Source organism: Dermacentor andersoni, unplaced genomic scaffold, assembly GCF_023375885.2.
Source record: "Dermacentor andersoni unplaced genomic scaffold, qqDerAnde1_hic_scaffold ctg00000041.1, whole genome shotgun sequence".
NCBI lineage: Eukaryota > Metazoa > Arthropoda > Arachnida > Ixodida > Ixodidae > Dermacentor > Dermacentor andersoni.
Window position 1 is genome coordinate 19,837 of NW_027314754.1, and position 27,830 is coordinate 47,666.

The 27,830-nt window shown below is 40.2% G+C and overlaps 1 long non-coding RNA gene across 3 annotated transcripts in view; it reads left to right on the forward strand.

Moving 5' to 3' along the window:
- Nucleotides 1-27,830, forward strand: part of LOC126517442 (uncharacterized) — a 37,724-nt gene that overhangs the window by 2,692 nt on the left and 7,202 nt on the right. For all 3 annotated transcript variants that reach the window (XR_008609563.2, XR_007596203.3, XR_011891345.1), the window contains exons 5-6: nt 6,770-6,981; nt 7,069-7,209. This is a non-coding gene — a long non-coding RNA (uncharacterized lncRNA). The remainder of the gene's footprint in view (nt 1-6,769; nt 6,982-7,068; nt 7,210-27,830) is intronic.

A 27,830-nucleotide genomic window follows, 5' to 3' on the forward strand; every position in this document is an offset into this window, starting at 1 on the left:
TTCGGCGGTAACCAATTTGTCCAAATTCGGTAATAAATCGTTTAAGTTAGTGTCAGCATATGTTCATTTGCAGGGGCCATAATGTATGCGTCGTAATTCAGCTTTTCAGAGAAGTGAAGGAAAGGGAGGGCGTCGAGGTTCTAATGGGCTATAGGCTGATGTTTGTTACCACAGCTCATTGGACAAATTGGTTTTTCAAGCACTTAAATTACCGTGAGTGTAGTTACACTTGCTGAGGCAGCGTTGTATAGATACAATTTGAGCTTTTCAGAAATTTCTGGGAACACCAATGCATTGAGATTAGAACCGGCTACAGCCTTGAATTTTTTTCCGTGGTAACTAATTTGTCCAAATTTGTTTATCAATCGGTTATGTTAGCTTATATATATATATATATAATGGATATGCAAGGGGCTTAATGTATGCGTCGATATTCAGGTTTTCATAGAAGTGAGGGAACGAGCTCGCGTCGAAGTTCTAATGGGCTTTAGGCTGAGATATTTTCCCCACAACTCATTTGGACAAGCTGGTTTTTCAATCATGTAAGTTACCGAGAGTGTAATTGTGTTTGCTGAGGCAGTATTGCATGCAGACAATTTTAGCTTTTCAGAGATTTGTGTGAACAGCAGTGCGTTGCGATTGGAACAGGCTATAGCCTTAGAACTGAGGTGAAACAGCGCGAAAAAGAAGAGGACACAAGGAAACAAATACCACAGACAAGCGCTGACTGCCAACTGGAAGTTTACTTGAAATTCACCGGACATTTATACCTTTTTTCAGCATAGGCATGCGCACATCAGTCGTAAAAACATTTGCAAATGAACAACATTTTAATCTTTCTTCCAAAAATGTGATTTCTTTCGCCGACAAGGAAAGAGAGGGAGTGTTTATACATTTATCTCCTTCCTTTCTTATATGAAAGGCCTCTACTATTTCCCTTCTTACCCTTTCCTTTGCCTATGAATTTTGTCTTTTCAAATATGGGGGTGCATTGACACTTGTTACAGTGTCCAGCTAAATGACTCCCATAGCCATTCTTTAGGTTAGTGCTGTGCTGACGAGCTCTTTCATTGAAGCACTGTCCCGTTTGACCTATATAAGATTTTCCACAGCTCAGCGGTATTTGATAGATGACGTTGCGCCTGCACTCAGTGAAACGAGTTTTATGATTTGTGGTGCACAGGTGCCTTTCGCGCTTGTTCATGGGATTACATATCGAGGACAACTTACACGGGGCACTGAAAACCAAATTAATATTGTGTCTATTGGAAACCTTCTTCAGATTGTGTGACAACTTGTGTGGGCATGGCACCACGTGCGCTTGTCTTTTGTCTTTGTTTTCTTTTTGGGAAGCATCAGAACTTCTTTTCTTATTCTGCAATATGGCTTCGCATACTGAAGTGATCACAGAACTTGCAAAGCCATCGCCGCAATCATCTGTACATCCAAATTTCTGAATTGTATAACTACTATATTTAACAGCGAATAATTTATGTTCGTTACGTGTTTTCTTTATTATGATTTATACATGTAACCCACCCCTTATGTAACACACCCAACCCCGGGGGCCTTTAAGGTAATAAAGTGAAGTGAAGTGAAGTTCTGTAGTCGCGATATCTGACTTAAAAAACTTTGATTGCACTCATCATGCTCACATGACTTACTAAGTGCTGCCTTAATGCACGTTGTTGCTATTCCTCTCTTAATCAATTTAGAGTGTGCGCTGTCGTAACGCAACAAGGTTTTCTTAGATCTGGGATGATATCCCCAGCATACGTGCTCGTCCAAAGAAAAACAGAGGTTAATATCTAGAAACTGAATACGGTTGTTAATTGGCAATTCATACGTGAACTTAAGTCCTTTCGATGAGTTGATGAACAAGTTTAAAATTTCTTCGACCGCGTCATGAAAATGCATACAAGTATCTTTCTTCATAAGAATTAAGTAGTCAACATATCTAAACACTCCCATTATAGGCATGTCCACCAACTTAGCAGAATTTACATTGTCAACTGAGGATAAAGAAATGTCACATAAAATGGGGGCGATGGCTGATCCTATACAGATGCCAGTGCGCTGGATGTAGAATTGACTATCATAATTAACAGCAGTTGAGTGAAGGTAAAAGTCTAAAAGCGCTAAAAAGTTATCGCTGTTGACACATTGCGATGACGTCTTCTCGGACACAGTAACCCTGAAAGGGTATTCAGGCTTGTGTGTCTTGCAAGTGAAGAAAACATCTCTGCTTTGTTCACAAGCTGCCGTAGAGATGTAGAGGACTTATATGTACTTACATGTAATTATATGGACTTTGATGTAGCTGCCGTAGAGATGTAGAGGACTTATATTATTCTGTGCCGCGAGGTGGTTTGATGTGCGCTGTGCGCGATAGGATAGAAGATTTCGGAGAAGTTAATTTTCAGAATTCTGTATGTGTCAACAGCGACAACTTTTTAGCGGTTTTAGACTTTTATCTTCACTCAACTGCTGTTAATTATGATAGCCAATTCTACATCCAACGCACTGGCATCTGTATAGGATCAGCCATCGCCCCCATTTTATGTGACATTTTTTGTATCCTCAGTTGACAATGTAATTTCTGCTAAGTTGGTGGACATGCCTATAATGCGAGTGTTTAGATATGTTGACGACTACTTAATTGTTATGAAGAAAGATACTTGTATGCATTTTCATGACGCGGTCGAAGAAATTTTAAGCTTGTTCATCAACTCGTCGGGAGGACTTAAGTTCACGTATGAATTGCCAATTAACAACCGTATTCAGTTTCTAGATATTAACCTCTGTTTTTCTTTGGACGAGCACGTATGCTGGGGATATCATCCCAGATCTAAGAAAACCTTGTTGCGTTACGACAGCGCACACTCCAAATTGATTAGGAGAGGAATAGCAACAACGTGCATTAAGGCAGCACTTAGTAAGTCATGTGAGCATGAGTGCAATGAAAGTCTTTAAAATCAGATATCTAGACTACAGAACGCAGGCTGTCCAAGTTCTGTGATCACTTCAGTATGCGAAGCCATATTGCAGAAAGAGAAAAGAAGTTCTGATGCTTCCCAAAAAGAAAACAAAGACAAAAGACAAGCGCACGTGGTGCCATACCCACACAAGTTGTCACACAATCTGAAGAAGGTTTCCAATAGACACAATATTAATTTGGTTTTCAGTGCCCCGTGTAAGTTGTACTCGGTATGTAATCGCACGAACAAGCGCGAAAGGTACCTGTGCACCACAAATCATAAAACTCGTTTCACTGTGTGCAGGTGCAACGTCATCTATCAAATACCGCTGAGCTGTGGAAAATCTTATATAGGTCAAACAGGACAGTGCTTCAATGAAAGAGCTCGTCAGCACAGCACTAACCTAAAGAATGGCTATGGGAGTCATTTAGCTGAACACAGTAACAAGTGTCAATGAACTCCCATATTTGAAAAGACAAAATTCATAGGCAAAGAAAGGGTAGGAAGGAAATGGAAATAGCAGAGGCCTTTCGTCTAAGAAAGGAAGGAGATAAATGTATAAGCACTCCCTCTCTTTCCTTATCGAAAAAGAAATCACATTTTTTCAAGAAAGATTAAAATGTTGTTCATTTGCAGATATTTTTACGACTGATGTGCGCATGCCTATGCTGAAAAAAGGTATAAATGTCCGGTGAATTTTAAATAAACTTCCAGTTGGCAGTCAGCGCTTGTCTGTGGTATTAGCTTCCTTGTGTTCTCGTCTTTTTCGCGCTGTTTCACCTCAGTTCTAAGGATGAACCAACTAGCCCTCATCAAGATCTTACTAAGGCTATAGCCTTACGTTTTTTTCCGCGGTAACAAATTTTTCCGAATTCGTTAAAAAATTGTTTAGGTTAGTGTCAGTATATGTGCATATGAAAGGGCCTTAATATATATGTCGATATTCAGGTTTTCTGTGAAGTGAGGGAACAGGAGCGTGTCGAGGTTCTAATGGGCTATATGGTGATAATTTTTACCACAAATCATTTGAGCAAATTCGTTTTTCAATTATGTAATTCACTGTGACTGTAACTGCGTTTGCTGAGGCAGTGTAGCATGCATCCAATTGGAGCTTTTCAGATATTTGAGTGAACGGCGGCGCGTTGAAATTCCAACAGGCTATAGCCTTTCGTTTTTTCTGTGGTACCTAATTGGTCAAATTCGTTATCAATTATTTAAGTTAGTTTAAGCATGTGTGCATATGCAGGGGCCTCACAATGTGGGTCGATATTCAGATTTTCAGAGAAGTGAGGGAACAGCAGCGCATCGAGGTTCTAATGGGCTAAAGGCTGATGTTTTTTACCACAACTCATTTGAGGAAATTGGTTTGTCAATCATGTAATTCACTGTGAGTGTAACTGCGTTTGATGAGGCAGCGTGGCATGCATACAATTTGAGCTTTTCAGAGATTTGAGTCAACAGCTGTGCGTTGAAATTCGAACAGGCTAAACAGCCTTTCGTTTTTTTCCGCTGCAACTAATTTGTCCAAATTCGTTCATAAATCGTTTAATTTAGTTTCCGTATATGTACATATGCAAGGCCCTTACTATATGGGTCGATATTCAGGTTTTCAGAGAAGTGAGGGAACCAGAGCGCATCGAGGTTCTAATGGGCTGTAGGCTGATGTCTTTTACCACAAGAACTCGTTTGAGGAAATTGGGTTTTTCAATCATGGAATTCACTGTGAGTGTAATTGCGTTTGCTGGGGTAGTGTTGTATGCATCCAAGTTCAGCTTTTCAGATATTTAGATTCCAACAGGCTATGGCCTTGCGTCTTTTGCACTGGAACTAATTTGTTCAAATTCGTTTATAAATCGTTTATTTAGTTTACGTATATGTGCACATCATCATCATCATTATCATCATGGTTACGCCCACTGCAGGCCAAAGGCCTCTCCCATACTTCTCCAACTACTCCGGTCATGTACTAATCGTGGCCATGTTGTCCCTGCAAACTTCTTAATCTCATCCGCCCACCTAACTTTCTGCCGCCCCCTGCTACGCTTCCCTTCCCTTATAATCCAGTCCGTAACCCTTAATGACCATCGGTTATCTTCCCTCCTCATTACTTGTACTGCCCATGCCCATTTCTTTTTCTTGATTTCAACTAAGATGTCATTAACTCGCGTTTGTTCCCTCATCCAATCTGCTCTTTCCTTATCCCTTAACGTTACACCTATCATTCTTCTTTCCATAGCTCGTTGCGTCGTCCTCAATTTCAGCAGAACCCTTTTCGTAAGCCTCCAGGTTTCTGCCCCGTAGGTAAGTACTGGTAAGACACAGCTGTTATACACTTTCCTCTTGAGGGATAGTGGCAACCTGTTGTTCATGATTTGAGAATGCCTGCCAAACGCACCCCAGCCCATTCTTATCCTTCTGGTTATTTCAGTCTCATGATCCGGATCCGTGGTCACTACCTGCCCTAAGTAGATGTATTCCCTTACCACTTCCAGTGCCTCGCTACCTATCGTAAACTGCTGTTCCCTTCCGAGACTGTTAAACATTACTTTAGTTTTCTGCAGATTAATTTTTAGTCCCACCCGCCTACCCAAACCGGGGAAGTCGATAGGGCCTGAAGATCTTTCCAAGCTGTCCAAGTACAGCTCTTTAGTTAAATACAAGGGGGGCTGGGCACACTTTCAAGCGTGCTATAGGCTCATGTTATTTCTCGACAATGATTTTGCGTAAGTTCCAGTATTGTTCGCTTTAATTAGTGTTGGTATACGAGTATTTTCAGTAGAAATTATGTGTCCTTCCAGTAAAGTTTTTAGAGAAGTCAGAACAGGGCTGGGCGTACATTCTAACAACCTTTAATAAGCTATGCTTTCCCTCCGCAATATTATTCCTAAATTTTTGTATTGCCTTTAATTAGTGTCAATGTATGTGAATTTTCAGAAGTCGTAAGGCCTGTCCAGGTGCAGCTCTTTAGGTGAATACAAGGAGGGCTGAGCAGGCATTCTAGCGGGCTGTAGGCTCATGTTTTTTCTCGACAAGGATTTCGCGCAAATTCCAGTATTCTTCGCTTTAATTAGTGTTGGTATGCGGGTATTTGCAGTGGTAATGTCCTTCCAGTAAAGTATTCAGAGAAGTCAGAAGAGGGCTGAGTGTACGTTCTAACAGCCTTTAATAAGCTATGTTTTGCCTGCGCAATATTTTTCCTAAATTTTTGTATTGCCTTTAATTAGTGTCAATGTATGTGAATTTTTATAGGTCGTCAAATCTGGCCAGGTGTCGATTTTTAGGTAAATACAAGGATGGCTGGGCAGACATTCTAGCGGGCTATAGGCTCATGTCTTTCCTCGACAATGATTTTGCGTAAATTGCAGTATCCTTCGCTTTAATTAGTGTTGGTATATGGGTATTTGCAGTGGTAATGATATGTCCTTACAGTCCTGATATGATATGTCCTTACGCACGCACGCACGCACGCACGCACGCACGTCGGCCAAGCGCTTCAGCACTTAAACACCCGCTTGGCCGTGTCTTATGTAAACTATGATAACGTCGTTGAATGTGAAAATCGAAGCACGCACGAGAAGAGTGAAACCTAATGTACGCGAGGTGCATGTCTACTCCTGCGTGTTTATGTTCTCGCAGGTCCAGCGTCACTAAAAATGTGCACCAGCACAGATGTTCGCCGACCGGTCTGTAAATCTATGTCCTCCTGTCGTTCCATTGAGAACGTGCCACAAAGCGGACCGCATAAGCTTACGCGCCCTAACCATTACGTAATGCGAATCCTTTCGTTACAGAGATGGGAGTCCAGTACCTAGGAGTGTTGTCCTCTGTGCTGCAAGTGGCGAACCAGCCCGACACGGCCTCAACCAAGAAACAGTCATCAAATCAATGGCAATCTTGCATATTTTACTGTGTCCAAGGCCTAACGTGTAGAGCATCAGGCGGCTGTGCCGATGGAACAGGGTTGGCTACCAACCTTCAGACCAACACGTGTCACTAATAGCTGGTATGTGCCGCTCTTGAATGACCTTTTTTCTTCACGCCATCTTCGCGCTTTTCACGTACGTGAGCATTGCCTTTTTTTTTTTCACAGGGAACGAATGGCACGAGATCAACATGTTCGTACCCTGCATGCACGTGCGGGAGCAAAGACGATGCTGGCCCTGCGTACGTCATCGTGTCGTCAAACCTGGGAGGCAGCACTGGGTCGGACAGCAAAAGTCAAGCCAGCCAGGTGAGCGCGTCGGAGACGTGACGTGTTGCGTCGTGATCTTTTCATAGCCTTTCACACTGCCAACATAAATGCATATCAAACGATTTCACACAAACAAACTCGAATACTTTTGGATTTAATAACGCGATTTCAGTGAACAGGATTGCGTTGAGATTCGGACCGCCTGTAGACAGATGTTTTTTCACGCGATAACTCATTTGTGCAAATGCGTTTATCAAATGTGAAAGTTAGTATCAGCATATGTTCATTTGCAGGGGGCTTAATGCATGCGTCGATGTTCAGGTTCTCATAGAAGTGACGGAAAAGGAGCGAGTCGAGGTTCTAATGGGCTATAGGCTGATGTTTTTTACCACCACTCAATTGGGCAAACTGGTTTTTCAATCATGTAAGTTACCGTGAATGTAACTGCGTTTGCTGAGACAGTGTTGTATGGATATACTTTGAGCTTTTCATAGATTTTTTTGAATAGCAATGCGTTGAGATGCGAACAGGCTATAGCCGTGCGTTTCTTTCCGCAGTAACTAATTTGTCCGAATTCGCGTATCATTCGTTTTAGTTAGTTTTATTGTGTGTGCATATGCAAGGGGTTAATGTATGCGTCCAGATACAGGTTCTCATAGAAGTGAGAACAGGAGCGAGTAGAGGTTCTAGTGGGCTATATAGGCTGATGTTTTTTACCACAACTCGTTTGCGCAAACTGGTTTTTCAATTACGTAAGTTACCGAGAGTGTAATTGCGTTCGCTGAGGCAGTGTTGTATGCATACAGTTTGAGCTTTTCAGAGATATGTGTGAACAGCAGTGCGTTGCGAGTGGAACAGGCTATAGCCTTGCGTTTTATTCCGCGATAACTAATTTTTCCAAATTCGTTAATAAATCGTTTAGGTTAGTGTCAGTATATGTGATTTGCAGGCGCCATAATGTATGCGTCGTAATTCAGCTTTTCAGAGAAGTGGGGGAATGGGAGCGCGTCGATGTTCTAATGGGCTATAGGCTGCTGATTTTTTACACAACAACTCACTTGCGCAAAAGTGGTTTTTTTCAATCGTGCAAGGTACCGTGAGTGTAATTTCGTTTGCTAAGCACTGCTGTATGCATCCATTCTGAGCTTTTCAGAGATTTGTGTGAAGAGCAATGCGATGAGATCAAACAGGCTATAGCCTAGCGTTTTTTTTCAGCGGTAACTAATTTGTGCAGATTCGTTTATCAATCGTTTATGTTAGCTTTAGTATATGTGCATATATAAGGGGTTTAATGTGTGCGTAGAAATTCAGCGTTTTTTTTTTCAGCGGCAGCTAATTTGTCCGAATTCGTTAATAATTCGTTTAAGTAATTGTCAGCATATGTTCATTTGCAGGGGCCATAATGTATGCGTCGCAATTCTGCTTTTCAGAGAAGTGAAGGAAAGGGAGGGCGTCGAGGTTCTAATGGGCTGATGTTTTTCACCACAACAACTCATTTGGACAAATTGGCTTTTCAATCATATAAGTTACCAAGAGTGTAATTCTGTTTGCTGTGGCAGGGTTGTAAGGATACACTTCTAGCTTTTCAAAGAGTTGTGTGAATAGCAATGTGTTGAGATTCGAACAGGCCTTGCGTTTTATTAAGCGGCAAATAATTTGTACAAATTCGTTTATCAATCGTTTATGTTAGTTTCAGTATATGTGCATATGCAAGGGGCTTAATGTATGCGTAGGAATTCGGCGTTTTTTTCGGCGGTAACCAATTTGTCCAAATTCGGTAATAAATCGTTTAAGTTAGTGTCAGCATATGTTCATTTGCAGGGGCCATAATGTATGCGTCGTAATTCAGCTTTTCAGAGAAGTGATGGAAAGGGAGGGCGTCGAGGTTCTAATGGGCTATAGGCTGATGTTTCTTACCACAGCTCATTGGACAAATTGGTTTTTCAAGCACTTAAGTTACCGTGAGTGTAGTTACATTTGCTGAGGCAGCGTTGTATAGATACAATTTGAGCTTTTCAGAAATTTGTGGGAACACCAATGCATTGAGATTAGAACCGGCTACAGCCTTGAATTTTTTTCCGTGGTAACTAATTTGTCCAAATTTGTTTATCAATCGGTTATGTTAGCTTATATATATATATATATATATATATATATATATATATATATATATATATATATATATATATATATATATATATATATATATATATATATGGATATGCAAGGGGCTTAATGTCTGCGTCGATATTCAGGTTTTCATAGAAGTGAGGGAACGAGCTCGCGTCGAAGTCCTAATGGGCTTTAGGCTGAGATATTTTTCCCACAACTCATTTGGACAAGCTGGTTTTTCAATCATGTAAGTTACCGAGAGTGCAATTGTGTTTGCTGAGGCAGTATTGCATGTAGACAAGTTTAGCTTTTCAGAGATTTGTGTGAACAGCAGTGCGTTGCGATTGGAACAGGCTATAGCCTTAGAACTGAGGTGAAACAGCGCCAAAAAGACGAGGACACAAGGAAACAAATACCACAGACAAGCGCTGACTGCCAACTGGAAGTTTACTTGAAATTCACCGGACATTTATACCTTTTTTCAGCATAGGCATGCGCACATCAGTCGTAAAAACATTTGCAAATGAACAACATTTTAATCTTTCTTCCAAAAATGTGATTTCTTTCGCCGACAAGGAAAGAGAGGGAGTGCTTATACATTTATCTCCTTCCTTTCTTATATGAAAGGCCTCTACTATTTCCCTTCTTACCCTTTCCTTTGCCTATGAATTTTGTCTTTTCAAATATGGGGCTGCATTGACGCTTGTTACAGTGTCCAGCTAAATGACTCCCATAGCCTTTCTTTAGGTTAGCGCTGTGCTGACGAGCTCTTTCATTGAAGCACTGTCCCGTTTGACATATATAAGATTTTCCACAGCTCAGCGGTATTTGATAGATGACGTTGCGCCTGCACTCAGTGAAACGAGTTTTATGATTTGTGGTGCACAGGTGCCTTTCGCGCTTGTTCATGCGATTACATATCGAGGACAACTTACACGGGGCACTGAAAACCAAATTAATATTGTGTCTATTGGAAACCTTCTTCAGATTGTGTGGCAACTTGTGTGGGTATGGCACCACGTGCGCTTGTCTTTTGTCTGTATTTTCTTTTTGGGAAGCATCAGAACTTCTTTTTCTTATTCTGCAATATGGCTTCGCATACTGAAGTGATCACAGAACTTGGAAAGCCATCGCCGCAATCATCTGTACATCCAAATTTCTGAATTGTATAACTACTATATTTAACAGCGAATAATTTATGTTTGTTACGTGTTTTCTTTGTTTATTATGATTTATACATGTAACCCACCCCTTATGTAACACCCCCAACCCCGGGGGCCTTTAAGGTAATAAAGTGAAGTAAAGTGAAGTGAAGTTCTGTAGTCGCGATATCTGACTTAAAAAACTTTGATTGCACTCATCATGCTCACATGACTTACTAAGTGCTGCCTTAATGCACGTTGTTGCTATTCCTCTCTTAATCAATTTAGAGTGTGCGCTGTCGTAACGCAACAAGGTTTTCTTAGATCTGGGATGATATCCCCAGCATACGTGCTCGTCCAAAGAAAAACAGAGGTTAATATCTAGAAACTGAATACGGTTGTTAATTGGCAATTCATACGTGAACTTAAGTCCTCCCGATGAGTTGATGAACAAGTTTAAAATTTCTTCGACCGCGTCATGAAAATGCATACAAGTATCTTTCTTCATAACAATTAAGTAGTCGTCAACATATCTAAACACTCGCGTTACAGGCATGTCCACCAACTTAGCAGAAATTACATTGTCAACTGAGGATAAAGAAATGTCACATAAAATGGGGGCGATGGCTGATCCTATACAGATGCCAGTGCATTGGATGTACAATTGGCCATCATAATTAACAGCAGTTGAGTGAAGATAAGTCTAAAAGCCCTAAAAAGTTATCGCTATTGACACATACAGAATTCTGAAAATTAACTTCTCCGAAATCTTCTATCCTATCGCACACATTGCACATCAAACCATCTCGCTGCACAGAATAATATAAGTCCTCTACATCTACTGAAAATGCGGTTAGTACGGTTCCCTGGTCTTCATTTATGGAAAAGATAACTTCTTCCGAGCTTCTTACCAGGAAAGGGTCATTTATCCGCAACATATGGAGATGGCCTTGCAGAACTTTTCCTACATGACATTGCGATGACGTCTTCTCGGACACAGTTACCCTGAAAGGGTATTCAGGCTTGTGTGTCTTGCAAGGGAAGAAAACATCTCTGCTTTGTTCACAAGCTGCCGTAGAGATGTAGAGGACTTATATGTACTTACATGTACTTATATGGACTTAGATGTAGCTGCCGTAGAGATGTAGAGGACTTATATTATCCTGTGCCGCGAGATGGTTTGATGTGCGCTGTGCGCGATAGGATAGAAGATTTCGGAGAAGTTAATTTTCAGAATTCTGTATGTGTCAACAGCGACAACTTTTTAGCGGTTTTAGACTTTTATCTTCACTCAACTGCTGTTAATTATGATGGCCAATTCTACATCCAATGCACTGGCATCTGTATAGGATCAGCCATCGCCCCCATTTTATGTGACATTTCTTTATCCTCAGTTGACAATGTAATTTCTGCTAAGTTGGTGGACATGCCTGTAACGCGAGTGTTTAGATATGTTGACGACTACTTAATTGTTATGAAGAAAGATACTTGTATGCATTTTCATGACGCGGTCGAAGAAATTTTAAACTTGTTCATCAACTCACCGGGAGGACTTAAGTTCACGTATGAATTGCCAATTAACAACCGTATTCAGTTTCTAGATATTAACCTCTGTTTTTCTTTGGACGAGCACGTATGCTGGGGATATCATCGCAGATCTAAGAAAACCTTGTTGCGTTACGACAGCGCACACTCTAAATTGATTAAGAGAGGAATAGCAACAACGTGCATTAAGGCAGCACTTAGTAAGTCATGTGAGCATGAGTGCAATCAGTTTTTAAAATCAGATATCTCGACTACAGAACACAGGCTTTCCAAGTTCTGTGATCACTTCAGTATGCGAAGCCATATTGCAGAAAGAGAAAAGAAGTTCTGGTGCTTCCCAAGAAGAAAACAAAGACAAAAGACAAGCGCACGTGGTGCCATACCCACACAAGTTGTCACACAATCTGAAGAAGGTTTCCAATAGACACAATATTAATTTGGTTTTCAGTGCCCCGTGTAAGTTGTCCTCGGTATGTAATCGCACGAACAAGCGCGAAAGGTACCTGTGCACCACAACTCATAAAACTCGTTTCACTGTGTGCAGGTGTAACGTCTTCTATCAAATACCGCACAGCTGTGGAAAATCTTATATAGGTCAAACGGGACAGTGCTTGAATGAAAGAGCTCATCAGCACAGCAATAACCTAAAGAATGGCTATGGGAGTCATTTAGCTGGACACTGTAACAAGTGTCAATGCACCCCCATATTTGAAAAGACAAAATTCATAGGCAAAGGAAAGGGTAAGAAGGGAAATAGTAGAGGCCTTTCGTATAAGAAAGGAAGGAGATAAATGTATAAGCACTCCCTCTCTTTCCTTGTCGGAGAAAGAAATCACATTTTTGGAAGAAAGATTAAAATTTTGTTCATTTGCAGATGTTTTTACGACTGATGTGCGCATGCCTATGCTGAAAAAAGGTATAAATGTCCGGTGAATTTCAAATAAACTTCCAGTTGGCAGTCAGCGCTTGTCTGTGGTATTTGTTTCCTTGTGTCCTCGTCTTTTTCGCGCTGTTTCACCTCAGTTCTAAGTACGAACCAACTAGCCCTCATCAAGATCTTACTAAGGCTATAGCCTTACGTTTTTTTCCGCGGTAACAAATTTTTCCAAATTCGTTAAAAAATTGTTTAGGTTAGTGTCAGTATATGTGCATATGAAAGGGCCTTAATATATATGTCGATATTCAGGTTTTCTGTGAAGTGAGGGAACAGCAGCGTGTCGAGGTTCTAATGGGTTATATGGTGATGATTTTTACCACAACTCATTTGAGCAGATTCGTTTTTCAATCATGTAATTCACTGTGACTGTAACTGCGTTTGCTGAGGCAGTGTAGCATGCATCCAATTGGAGCTTTTCAGATATTTGAGTGAACGGCGGCGCGTTGAAATTCGAACTGGCTATAGCCTTTCGTTTTTTCTGTGGTACCTAATTGGTCTAATTCGTTATCAATCATTAGGTTAGCTTCAGCATGTGTGCATATGCAGGGGCCTCACAATGTGGGTCGATATTCAGATTTTCAGAGAAGTGAGGGAACAGCAGCGCATCGAGGTTCTAATGGGCTATAGGCTGATGTTTTTTACCACAACTCATTTGAGGAAATTGGTTTGTCAATCATGTAATTCACTGTGAGTGTAACTGCGTTTGATGAGGCAGCGTTGCATGCATACAATTTGAGATTTTCAGAGATTTGAGCCAACAACTGTGCGTTGAAATTCGAACAGGCTATATAGCCTTTCGTTTTTTTTCCGCTGCAACTAATTTGTCCAAATTCGTTCGTAAATCGTTTTTTTAGTTTCCGTATATGTGCATATGCAAGGCCCTTACTATATGGGTCGATATTCAGGTTTTCAGAGAAGTGAGGGAACAAGAGCGCGTCGAGGTTCTAATGGGCTGTAGGCTGATGTCTTTTACCACAAGGACTCGTTTGAGGAAATTGGGTTTTTCAATCATGGAATTCGCTGTGAGTGTAATTGCGTTTGCTGGGGTAGTGTTGTATGCATCCAAGTTGAGCTTTTCAGATATTTAGATTCCAACAGGCTATGGCCTTGCGTCTTTTGCGCTGGAACTAATTTGTTAAAATTCGTTTATAAATGGTTATTTAGTTTACGTATATGTGCACATCATCATCATCATCATCATCATCATCATCATCATCATCATCATCATCATCATCATCATCATCCTGGTTACGTCCACTGCAGGCCAAAGGCCTCTCCCATACTTCTCCAACTACCCCGGTCCTGTACTAATTCTGGCCATGTCGTCCCTGCAAACTTCTTAATCTCCTCCGCCCACCTAACGTTCTGCCGCCCCCTGCTACGCTTCCCTTCCCTTATAATCCAGTCCGTAACCCTTAATGACCATCGGTTATCTTCCCTCCTCATTACTTGTACTGCCCATGCCCATTTCTTTTTCTTGATTTCAACTAAGATGTCATTAACTCGCGTTTGTTCCCTCATCCAATCTGCTCTTTTCTTATCCCTTAACGTTACACCTATCATTCTTCTTTCGATAGCTCGTTGCGTCGTCCTCAATTTCAGCAGAACCCTTTTCGTAAGCCTCCAGGTTTCTGCCCCGTAGGTGAGTACTGGTAAGACACAGCTGTTATGCACTTTACTCTTGAGGGATAGTGGCAACCTGCTGTTCATGATTTGAGAATGCCTGCCAAACGCACCCCATCCCATTCTTATTCTTCTGGTTATTTCAGTCCCATGATCCGGATCCGTGGTCACTACCTGCCCTATGTAGATGTATTCCCTTACCACTTCCAGTGCCTCGCTACCTATCGTAAACTGCTGTTCCCTTCCGAGACTTTTAAACATTACTTTAGTTTTCTGCAGATTAATTTTTAGTCCCACCCTCCTACCCAAACCGGGGAAGTCGATAGGGCTTGAAGATCTGTCCAAGCTGTCCAAGTACAGCTCTTTAGATGAATACAAGGGGGGCTGGGCACATTTTCAAGCGGGCTATAGGCTCATGTTATTTCTCGACAATGATTTTGCCTAAATTCCAGTATTGTTCGCTTTAATTAGTGTTGGTATACGAGTATTTTCAGTAGAAATTATGTGTCCTTCCAGTAAAGTTTTTAGAGAAGTCAGAACAGGGCTGCGCGTACATTCTAACAACCTTTAATAAGCTATGCTTTACCTCCGCAATACTTTATTAAATTTTTGTATTGCCTTTAATTAGTGTCAATGTATGTGAATTTTTAGAAGTCATCAAATCTGTCCAGGTGTAGATTTTTAGTTAAATATAAGGATGGCTGGGCAGACATTCTAGCGGGCTATAGGCTCATCTTTTTCCTCCACAATGATTTTGCGTAAATTGCAGTATCCTTCGCTTTAATTAGTGTTGGTATATGGGTAATTGCAGTGGTAATATGTCCTTCCAGGAAAGTATTTAGAAAAGTCAGAACAGGGCTGGGCGTACATTCTAACAACCTTTAACAAGCTATGCTTTACCACCGCAATATTATTCCTAAATTTTTGTATTGCCCTTAATTAGGGTCAATGTATGTGAATTTGCAGACGTCGTCAGCTCTGTCCACGTACAGTTCTTTAGTTAAATACAAGGAGGGCTGGGCATACTTTCAAGCGGGCTAAAGGCTCATGTTTTTCCTCGACAATGATTTTGCGCAAATTCCAGTATCCTTTGCTTCAATTAGTCTTGGTATACGGGTATTTGCAGTGGTAATAATATGTCCTTCCAGTAAAGTATTTAGAGAAGTCAGAAGAGGGTTGGGCGTACATTCTAACAACATTTAGTAAGCTATGTTTTACCTCGGCAATATTTTCCCTAAATTTTTGTATTGCCTTTAATTAGGGTCAATGTATGTGAATTAGCAGACGTCGTCAAGTCTGTCCAAGTACAGTTCTTTAGTTAAATACAAGGAGGGCTGGGCAGACTTTCAAGCGGGCTGTAGGCTCATGTTTTCCTCCACAATGATTTTGCATAAATTCTAGTATCCTTCGCTTTATTTACTGTTGGTGTATGGGTATTTGCAGTGGTAATGATATGTCATTCCAGAAAAGTATTTAGAGAAGTCAGAACAGGGCTGGGCGTACATTTTAACAACCTTTAATAAGCTATCCTTTACCTCGGCAATATTTTCCCTAAATTTTTGTACTGCCTTTAATTAGGGTCAGTGTATGTGAATTTGCAGATGTCGTCAAGTCTGTCGAAGTACAGTTCTTTAGTTAAATACAAGGATGGCTGGGCAGACATTCTAGCGGGCTATAGGCTCGTGTTTTCCCTCCACAATGATTTTGCGCAAATTCCAGTATCCTTCGCTTCAATTAGTCTTGGTATACGGGTATTTGCAGTGGTAATAATGTGTCCTTCCAGTAATGTATTTAGAGAAGTCAGAAGAGGGTTGGGCGTACATTCTAACAACATTTAGTAAGCTATGTTTTACCTCGGCAATATTTTCCCTAAATTTTTGTATTGCCTTTAATTAGGGTCAATGTATGTGAATTAGCAGACGTCGTCAAGTCTGTCCAAGTACAGTTCTTTAGTTAAATACAAGGAGGGCTGGGCAGACTTTCAAGCGGGCTGTAGGCTCATGTTTTTCCTCGACAATAATTTTCCGTAAATTCCAGCATTCTTCGGTTTAATCAGTGTCGGTATATGGGTATTTGCAGTGGTAAGGATATGTCCTTCCAGTAAAGTATTTAGAGAAGTCAGAAGAGGGCTGGGCGTACATTCTAAACACCTTTAATAAGCTATGCTTTACTTCCGCAATATTATTCCTAAATTTTTGTGTTGCCTTTAATTAGTGTCAATGTATGTAAATTTGCAGAAGTCGTCAGGCCTGTCCAAGTACAGCTCTTTAGTTAAATACAAGGAGGGCTGGGCAGACTTTCAAGCGGGCTATAGGCTCATATTTTTCCTCGACAATGATTTTCCGTAAATTCCAGTGTCCTTCGCTTTAATTAGTGTTGGTATACGGGTATTTGCTGTGGTAATATGTCCTTCCAGTAAAGTATTTAGAGAAGTCAGAAGAGGGCTGGCCGTACATTCTAACAACCTTCAATAAGCTATGCTTTACCTCCGCAATATTTTCCTAAATTTTTGTATTGCCTTTAATTAGTGTCAATATATGTGAATTTTCAGAGGTCGTCAGACCTGTCCAGGTGCAGCTCTTTAGTTAAATACAAGGAAGGCTGGGCAGACATTCTAGCGGGCTATAGGCTCATGTTTTTCCTCCAGAATGATTTTGCATAAATTCCAGTATCCTTCGCTTTAATTACTGTTGGTTTATGGGTATTTGCAGTGGTAATGATATGTCCTTCCAGAAAAGTATTTAGAAAAGTCAGAACAGGGCTGGGCGTACATTCTAACAACCTTTAATAAGCTATGCTTTACCACCGCAATATTATTCCTAAATTTTTGTATTGCCTTTAATTAGGGTGAAGGTATGTGAACTTGCAGACGTCGTCAGGTCTGTCCAAGTACAGCTCTTTAGTTAAATACAAGGAGGGCTGGGCATACTTTCAAGCGGGCTAAAGGCTCATGTTTTTCCTCGACAATGATTTTGCGCAAATTCCAGTATCCTTCGCTTCAATTAGTCTTGGTATACGGGTATTTGCAGTGGTAATAATATGTCCTTCCAGTAAAGTATTTAGAGAAGTCAGAAGAGGGTTGGGCGTACATTCTAACAACATTTAGTAAGCTATGTTTTACCTCGGCAATATTTTCCCTAAATTTTTGTATTGCCTTTAATTCGGGTCAATGTATGTGAATTAGCAGACGTCGTCAAGTCTGTCCAAGTACAGTTCTTTAGTTAAATACAAGAAGGGCTGGGCAGACTTTCAAGCGGGCTGTAGGCTCATGTTTTTCCTCGACAATAATTATCCGTAAATTCCAGCATTCTTCGCTTTAATCAGTGTCGGTATATGGGTATTTGCAGTGGTAATGATATGTCCTTCCAGTAAAGTATTTAGAGAAGTCAGAAGAGGGTTGGGCGTACATTCTAACAACATTTAGTAAGCTATGTTTTACCTCGGCAATATTTTCCCTAAATTTTTGTATTGCCTTTAATTAGGGTCAGTGTATGTGAATTTGCAGACGTCGTCAAGTCTGTCCAAGTACAGTTCTTTAGTTATATACAAGGATGGCTGGGCAGACATTCTAGCGGGCTATAGGCTCATGTTTTCCCTCCACAATGATTTTGCGCAAATTCCAGTATCCTTCGCTTCAATTAGTCTTGGTATACGGGTATTTGCAGTGGTAATAATATATCCTTCCAGTAAAGTATTTAGAGAAGTCAGAAGAGGGTTGGGCGTACATTCTAACAACATTTAGTAAGCTATGTTTTACCTCGGCAGTATTTTCCCTAAATTTTTGTATTGCCTTTAATTCGGGTCAATGTATGTGAATTAGCAGACGTCGTCAAGTCTGTCCAAGTACAGTTCTTTAGTTAAATACAAGGAGGGCTGGGCAGACTTTCAAGCGGGATGTAGGCTCATGTTTTTCCTCGACAATAATTTTCCGTAAATTCCAGCATTCTTCGCTTTAATCAGTGTCGGTATATGGGTATTTGCAGTGGTAATGATTTGTCCTTCCAGTAAAGTATTTAGAGAAGTCAGAAGAGGGTTGGGCGTACATTCTAACAACATTTAGTAAGCTATGTTTTACCTCGGCAATATTTTCCCTAAATTTTTGTATTGCCTTTAATTAGGGTCAGTGTATGTGAATTTGCAGACGTCGTCAAGTCTGTCCAAGTACAGTTCTTTAGTTAAATACAAGGATGGCTGGGCAGACATTGTAGCGGGCTATAGGCTCATGTTTTCCCTCCACAATGATTTTGCGCAAATTCCAGTATCCTTCGCTTCAATTAGTCTTGGTATACGGGTATTTGCAGTGGTAATAATATGTCCTTCCAGTAAAGTATTTAGAGAAGTCAGAAGAGGGTTGGGCGTACATTCTAACAACATTTAGTAAGCTATGTTTTACCTCGGCAATATTTTCCCTAAATTTTTGTATTGCCTTTAATTAGGGTCAGTGTATGTGAATTTGCAGACGTCGTCAAGTCTGTCCAAGTACAGTTCTTTAGTTAAATACAAGGAGGGCTGGGCAGACTTTCAAGCGGGCTGTAGGCTCATGTTTTTCCTCGACAATAATTTTCCGTAAATTCCAGCATTCTTCGCTTTAATCAGTGTCGGTATATGGGTATTTGCAGTGGTAATGATATGTCCTTCCAGTAAAGTATTTAGAGAAGTCAGAAGAGGGCTGGGCGTACATTCTAAACACCTTTAATAAGCTATGCTTTACTTCCGCAATATTATTCCTAAATTTTTGTATTGCCTTTAATTAGTGTCAATGTATGTGAATTTTTAGAGGTCGTCCAATCTGTCCAGGTGTAGATTTTTAGCTAAATACACGGAGGGCTGGGCAGACATTCTAGCGGGCTATAGGCTCATGTTTTTCCTCCACAATGATTTTGCATAAATTCCAGTATCCTTCGCTTTATTTACTGTTGGTGTATGGGTATTTGCAGTGGTAATGATATGTCCTTCCAGTTAAGTATTTTGAGAAGTCAGAACAGGGCTGGGCGTACATTCTAATAACATTAAATAAGCTATGCTTTACCACCGCAGTATTATTCCTAAATTTTTGTATTGCCTTTAATTAGGGTCAAAGTATGTGAATTTGCAGACGTCGTCAGGTCTGTCCAAGTACAGCTCTTTAGTTAAATACAAGGAGGGCTGGGCAGACTTTCAAGCGGGCTATAGGCTCATATTTTTCCTCGACAATGACTTTCCGTAAATTCCAATGTCCTTCGCTTTAATTGGTGTTGGTATACGGGTATTTGCAGTGGTAATGATATGTCTTTCCAGTAAAGTATTTAGAGAAGTCAGAAGAGGGTTGGGCGTACATTCTAACAACATTTAGTAAGCTATGTTTTACCTCGGCAATATTTTCCCTAAATTTTTGTATTGCCTTTAATTAGGGTCAGTGTATGTGAATTTGCAGACGTCGTCAAGTCTGTCCAAGTACAGTTCTTTAGTTATATACAAGGATGGCTGGGCAGACATTCTAGCGGGCTATAGGCTCATGTTTTCCCTCCACAATGATTTTGCGCAAATTCCAGTATCCTTCGCTTCAATTAGTCTTGGTATACGGGTATTTGCAGTGGTAATAATATGTCCTTCCAGTAAAGTATTTAGAGAAGTCAGAAGAGGGTTGGGCGTACATTCTAACAACATTTAGTAAGCTATGTTTTACCTCGGCAGTATTTTCCCTAAACTTTTGTATTGCCTTTAATTAGGGTCAATGTATGTGAATTAGCAGACGTCGTCAAGTCTGTCCAAGTACAGTTCTTTAGTTAAATACAAGGAGGGCTGGGCAGACTTTCAAGCGGGCTGTAGGCTCATGTTCTTCCTCGACAATAATTTTCCGTAAACTCCAGCATTCTTCGCTTTAATCAGTGTCGGTATATGGGTATTTGCAGTGGTAATGATATGTCCTTCCAGTAAAGTATTTAGAGAAGTCAGAAGAGGGCTGGGCGTACATTCTAAACACCTTTAATAAGCTATGCTTTACTTCCGCAATATCATTAGTAAATTTTTGTGTTGCCTTTAATTAGTGTCAATGTATGTAAATTTTCAGAGGTCGTCAGACCTGTCCAGGTGCAGCTTTTTAGTTAAATACAAGGAAGGCTGGGCAGACATTCTAGCGCGCTATAGGCTCATGTTTTTCCTCCACAATGATTTTGCATAAATTCCAGTATCCTTCGCTTTATTTACTGTTGGTGTATGGGTATTTGCAGTGGTAATGATATGTCCTTCCAAAAAAGTATTTAGAAAAGTCAGAACAGGGCTTGGCGTACATTCTAACAACATTTAGTAAGCTATGTTTTACCTCGGCAGTATTTTCCCTAAATTTTTGTATTGCCTTTAATTAGGGTCAATGTATGTGAATTAGCAGACGTCGTCAAGTCTGTCCAAGTACAGTTCTTTAGTTAAATACAAGGAGGGCTGGGCAGACTTTCAAGCGGGCTGTAGGCTCATGTTCTTCCTCGACAATAATTTTCCGTAAACTCCAGCATTCTTCGCTTTAATCAGTGTCGGTATATGGGTATTTGTAGTGGTAATGATATGTTCTTCCAGTAAAGTATTTTGAGAAGTCAGAACAGGGCTTGGCGTGCATTCTAAACACCTTTAATAAGCTCTGCTTTACCACCGCAACATTTTTCCTAAATTTTTTTATTGTCTTTAATTAGGGTCAATGGATGTGAATTTGCAGAAGTCGTCAAGTCTGCCCAGGTGCAGCTTTTTAGTTAAATACAAGGATGGCTGGGCAGACATTCTAGCGGGCTATAGGCTCATGTTTTCCTCCACAATGATTTTGCATAAATTCTAGTATCCTTCGCTTTATTTACTGTTGGTGTATGGGTATTTGCAGTGGTAATGATATGTCATTCCAGAAAAGTATTTAGAGAAGTCAAACAGGGCTGGGCGTACATTTTAACAACCTTTAATAAGCTATCCTTTACCTCCGCAACATTTTTCCTAAATTTTTGTATTGCCTTTAATGAGGGTGAATGTATGTGAATTTTCAGAGGTCGTCAGACATGTCCAGGTGCAGCTTTTTAGCTAAATACAAGGAGGGCTGGGCAGACTTTCAAGCGGGATATGGGCTGATATTTTTCCTCGACAATGATTTTCCGTAAATTCCAGTGTCCTTCGCTTCATTTAGTCTTGGTATACTGGTATTCGCAGTGGTAATAATATGTCCTTCCAGTAAAGTATTTAGAAAAGTCAGAAGAGGGTTGGGCGTACATTCTAACAACATTTAGTAATCTATGTTTTACCTCGGCAATATTTTCCCTAAATTTTTGTATTGCCTTTAATTAGGGTCAGTGTATGTGAATTTGCAGACGTCGTCAAGTCTGTCCAAGTACAGTTCTTTAGTTAAATACAAGGATGCCTGGGCAGACATTGTAGCGGGCTATAGGCTCATGTTTTCCCTCCACAATGATTTTGCGCAAATTCCAGTATCCGTCGCTTCAATTAGTCTTGGTATACGGGTATTTGCAGTGGTAATAATATGTCCTTCCAGTAAAGTATTTAGAGAAGTCAGAAGAGGGTTGGGCGTACATTCTAACAACATTTAGTAAGCTATGTTTTACCTCGGCAATATTTTCCGTAAATTTTTGTATTGCCTTTAATTAGGGTCAATGTATGTGAATTAGCAGACGTCGTCAAGTCTGTCCAAGTACAGTTCTTTAGTTAAATACAAGGAGGGCTGGGCAGACTTTCAAGCGGGCTGTAGGCTCATGTTTTTCCTCGACAATAATTTTCCGTAAATTCCAGCATTCTTCGCTTTAATCAGTGTCGGTATATGGGTATTTGCAGTGGTAATGATATGTCCTTCCAGTAAAGTATTTAGAGAAGTCAGAAGAGGGCTGGGCGTACATTCTAAACACTTTTAATAAGCTATGCTTTACTTCCGCAATATTATTCCTAAATTTTTGTGTTGCCTTTAATTAGTGTCAATGTATGTAAATTTGCAGAAGTCGTCAGGCCTGTCCAAGTGCAGTTCTTTAGTTAAATACAAGGAGGGCTGGGCAGACTTTCAAGCGGGCTGTAGGCTCATGTTTTTCCTCGACAATGATTTTGCGCAAATTCCAGTATTCTTCGCTTTAATTAGTGTGTGTATATGGGTATTTGCAGTGGTAATGATATGTTCTTCCAGTAAAGTATTTTGAGAAGTCAGAACAAGGCTGGGCGTACATTCTAACAACCTTCAATAAGCTCTGCTTTACCTCCGCAAGATTTTCCTAAATTTTTGTATTGCCTTTAATTAGTGTCAATGTATGTGAATTTTTAGAGGTCGTCAAATCTGTGCGGGTGTAGATTTTTAGCTAAATACAAGGATGGCTGGGCAGACATTCTAGCGGGCTATAGGCTCATGTTTTTCCTCCACAATGATTTTGCATAAATTCTAGTATCCTTCGCTTTATTTACTGTTGGTGTATGGGTATTTGCAGTGGTAATGATATGTCATTCCAGAAAAGTATTTAGAAAAGTCAGAACAGGGCTGGGCGTACATTCTAACAACCTTTAATAAGCTATGCTTTACCACCGCAATATTACTCCTAAATTTTTGTATTGCCTTTAATGAGGGTGAATGTATGTGAATTTTCAGAGGTCGTCAGACATGTCCAGGTGCAGCTTTTTAGCTAAATACAAGGAGGGCAGGGCAGACTTTCAAGCGGGCTATGGGCTGATATTTTTCCTCGACAATGATTTTCCGTAAATTCCAGTGTCCTTCGCTTCAATTAGTCTTGGTATGCGGGTATTTGCAGTGGTAATAATATGTCCTTCCAATAAAGTATTTAGAGAAGTCAGAATAGGGTTGGGCGTACATTCTAACAACATTTAGTAAGCTATGTTTTACCTCGGCAATATTTTCCCTAAATTTTTGTATTGCCTTTAATTAGGGTCAGTGTATGTGAATTTGCAGACGTCGTCAAGTCTGTCCAAGTACAGCTCTTTAGTTAAATACAAGGAGGGCTGGGCATACTTTCAAGCGGGCTATAGGCTCATGTTTTTCCTCGACAATGATTTTGCGCAAATTCCAGTATTCTTCGCTGTAATTAGTGTGTGTATATGGGTATTTGTAGTGGTAATGATATGTTCTTCCAGTAAAGTATTTTGAGAAGTCAGAACAGGGCTTGGCGTGCATTCTAAACACCTTTAATAAGCTCTGCTTTACCACCGCAACATTTTTCCTAAATTTTTTTATTGCCTTTAATTAGGGTCAATGGATGTGAATTTGCAGAAGTCGTCAAGTCTGCCCAGGTGCAGCTTTTTAGTTAAATACAAGGATGGCTGGGCAGACATTCTAGCGGGCTATAGGCTCATGTTTTCCTCCACAATGATTTTGCATAAATTCTAGTATCCTTCGCTTTATTTACTGTTGGTGTATGGGTATTTGCAGTGGTAATGATATGTCATTCCAGAAAAGTATTTAGAGAAGTCAAACAGGGCTGGGCGTACATTTTAACAACCTTTAATAAGCTATCCTTTACCTCCGCAACATTTTTCCTAAATTTTTGTATTGCCTTTAATGAGGGTGAATGTATGTGAATTTTCAGAGGTCGTCAGACATGTCCAGGTGCAGCTTTTTAGCTAAATACAAGGAGGGCTGGGCAGACTTTCAAGCGGGATATGGGCTGATATTTTTCCTCGACAATGATTTTCCGTAAATTCCAGTGTCCTTCGCTTCAATTAGTCTTGGTATACGGGTATTTGCAGTGGTAATAATATGTCCTTCCAGTAAAGTGTTTAGAAAAGTCAGAAGAGGGTTGGGCGTACATTCTAACAACATTTAGTAATCTATGTTTTACCTCGGCAATATTTTCCCTAAATTTTTGTATTGCCTTTAATTAGGGTCAGTGTATGTGAATTTGCAGACGTCGTCAAGTCTGTCCAAGTACAGTTCTTTAGTTAAATACAAGGATGGCTGGGCAGACATTGTAGCGGGCTATAGGCTCATGTTTTCCCTCCACAATGATTTTGCGTAAATTGCAGTATCCTTCGCTTTAATTAGTGTTGGTATATGGGTATTTGCAGTGGTAATGATATGTCCTTACAGTAAAGTATTTAGAGAAGTCAGAATAGGGCTGAGCGTACATTCTAACAACCTTTAATAAGCTATGCTTTACCACCGCAATATTATTCCTAAATTTTTGTATTGCCTTTAATTAGGGTCAAAGTATGTGAATTTGCAGACGTCGTCAGGTCTGTCCAAGTACTGCTCTTTAGTTAAATACAAGGAGGGCTGGGCAGACTTTCAAGCGGGCAATAGGCTCATATTTTTCCTCGACAATGATTTTCCGTAAATTCCAGTGTCCTTCGCTTTAATTAGTGTTGGTATACGGGTATTTGCAGTGGTAATAATATGTCCTTCCAGTAAAGTATTTAGAGAAGTCAGAAGAGGGCTGGCCGTACATTCTAACAACCTTCAATATGCTGTGCTTTACCACCGCAATATTATTCCTAAATTTTTGTATTGCCTTTAATTAGGGTCAATGTATGTGAATTTGCAGACGTCGTCAGGTCTGTCCACGTGCAGCTCTTTAGTTAAATACAAGGAGGGCTGGGCATACTTTCAAGCGGGCTATAGGCTCATGTTTTTCCTCGACAATGATTTTGCGCAAATTCCAGTATCCTTCGCTTCAATTAGTCTTGGTATACGGGTATTTGCAGTGGTAATAATATGTCCTTCCAGTAAAGTATTTAGAGAAGTCAGAAGAGGGTTGGGCGTACGTTCTAACAACATTTAGTAAGCTATGTTTTACCTCGGCAATATTTTCCCTAAATTTTTGTATTGCCTTTAATTAGGGTCAGTGTATGTGAATTTGCAGACGTCGTCAAGTCTGTCCAAGTACAGCTCTTTAGTTAAATACAAGGAGGGCTGGGCAGACTTTCAAGCGGGCTGTAGGCTCATGTTTTTCCTCGACAATGATTTTTCGCAAATTCCAGTGTCCTTCGCTTTAATTAGTGTTGGTATACAGGTATTTGCAGTGGTAATGATATGTCCTTCCAGTAAAGTATTTAGAGAAGTCAAAATAGGGCTGGGCGTACATTCTAACAACCTTTAATAAGCTATGCTTTACCACCGCAATATCTTTCCTAAATTTTTGTATTGCCTTTATTTAGGGTCAATGTATGTGAATTAGCAGACGTCGTCAAGTCTGTCCAAGTACAGTTCTTTAGTTAAATACAAGGAGGGCTGGGCAGACTTTCAAGCGGGCTGTAGGCTCATGTTTTTCCTCAACAATAATTTTCCGTAAATTCCAGCATTCTTCGCTTTAATCAGTGTCGGTATATGGGTATTTGCAGTGGTAATGATATGTCCTTCCAGTAAAGTATTTAGAGAAGTCAAAAGAGGGCTGGCCGTACATTTTAACTACCTTTAATAAGCTATGCTTTACCTCCGCAACATTTTTCCTAAATTTTTGTATTGCTTTTAATGAGGGTGAATGTATGTGAATTTTCAGAGGTCGTCAGACATGTCCAGGTGCAGCTTTTTAGCTAAATACAAGGACGGCTGGGCAGACTTTCAATCGGGCTATGGGCTGATATTTTCCTCGACAATGATTTTCCGTAAATTCCAGTGTCCTTCGCTTCAATTAGTCTTGGTATACGGGTATTTGCAGTGGTAATAATGTGTCCTTCCAGTAAAGTATTTAGAAAAGTCAGAAGAGGGTTGGGCGTACATTCTAACAACATTTAGTAAGCTATGTTTTACCTCGGCAATATTCTCCCTAAATTTTTGTATTGCCTTTAATTGGTGTCAATGTATGTGAATTTTTAGAGGTCGTCAAATCTGTCCAGGTGTAGATTTTTAGCTAAATACAAGGAGGGCTGGGCAGACTTTCAAGCGGGCTATGGGCTGATATTTTTCCTCGACAATGATTTTCCGTAAATTCCAGTGTCCTTCGCTTCAATTAGTCTTGGTATACGGGTATTTGCAGTGGTAATAATATGTCCTTCCAGTAAAGTATTTAGAAAAGTCAGAAGAGGGTTGGGCGTACATTCTAACAACATTTAGTAAGCTATGTTTTACCTCGGCAATATTTTCCCTAAATTTTTGTATTGCCTTTAATTAGGGTCAGTGTATGTGAATTTGCAGATGTCGTCAAGGTTGTCCAAGTACAGTTCTTTAGTTAAATACAAGGATGGCTGGGCAGACATTCTAGCGGGCTATAGGCTCATGTTTTTCCTTCACAATGATTTTGCGTAAATTGCAGTATCCTTCGCTTTAATTAGTGTTGGTATATGGGTATTTGCAGTGGTAATGATATGTCATTCCAGAAAAGTATTTAGAAAAGTCAGAACAGGGCTGGGCGTACATTCTAACAACCTTTAATAAGCTACGCTTTACCACCGCAATATTATTCCTAAATTTTTGTATTGCCTTTAATGAGGGTGAATGTATGTGAATTTTCAGAGGTCGTTAGACATGTCCAGGTGCAGCTTTTTAGCTAAATACAAGGAGGGCTGGGCAGACATTCTAGCGGGCTATGGGCTGATATTTTTCCTCCACAATGATTTTCCGTAAATTCCAGTGTCCTTCGCTTCAATTAGTCTTGGTATACGGGTATTTGCAGTGGTAATAATATGCCCTTCCAGTAAAGTATTTAGAGAAGTCAGAAGAGGGCTGGCCGTACATTCTAACAACCTTCAATAAGCTCTGCTTTACCTCCGCAATATTTTCCTAAATTTTTGTATTGCCTTTAATTAAGGTCAATGTATGTGAATTTTTAGAGGTCGTCAAATCTGTCCAGGTGTAGATTTTTAGCTAAATACAAGGAGGGCTGGGCAGACTTTCAAGCGGGCTATAGGCTCATATTTTTCCTCGACAATGATTTTCCGTAAATTCCAGTGTCCTTCGCTTTAATTAGTGTTGGTATACGGGTATTTGCAGTGGTAATGATATGTCCTTCCAGTAAAGTATTTAGAGAAGTAAGAAGAGGGCTGGCCGTACATTCTAACAACCTTCAATAAGCTCTGCTTTACCTCCGCAATATTTTCTTAAATTTTTGTATTGCCTTTAATTAGTGTCAATGTATGTGAATTTTTAGAGGTCGTCAAATCTGTCCAGGTGTAGATTTTTAGCTAAATACAAGGATGGCTGGGCAGACATTCTAGCGGGCTATAGGCTCATGTTTTTCCTCCACAATGATTTTGCGTAAATAGCAGTATCCTTCGCTTTAATTAGTGTTGGTATATGGGTATTTGCAGTGGTAATGATGTGTCCTTACAGTAAAGTATTTAGAGAAGTAAGAATAGGGCTGGGCGTACATTCTAACAACATTAAATAAGCTATGTTTTACCACCGCAACATT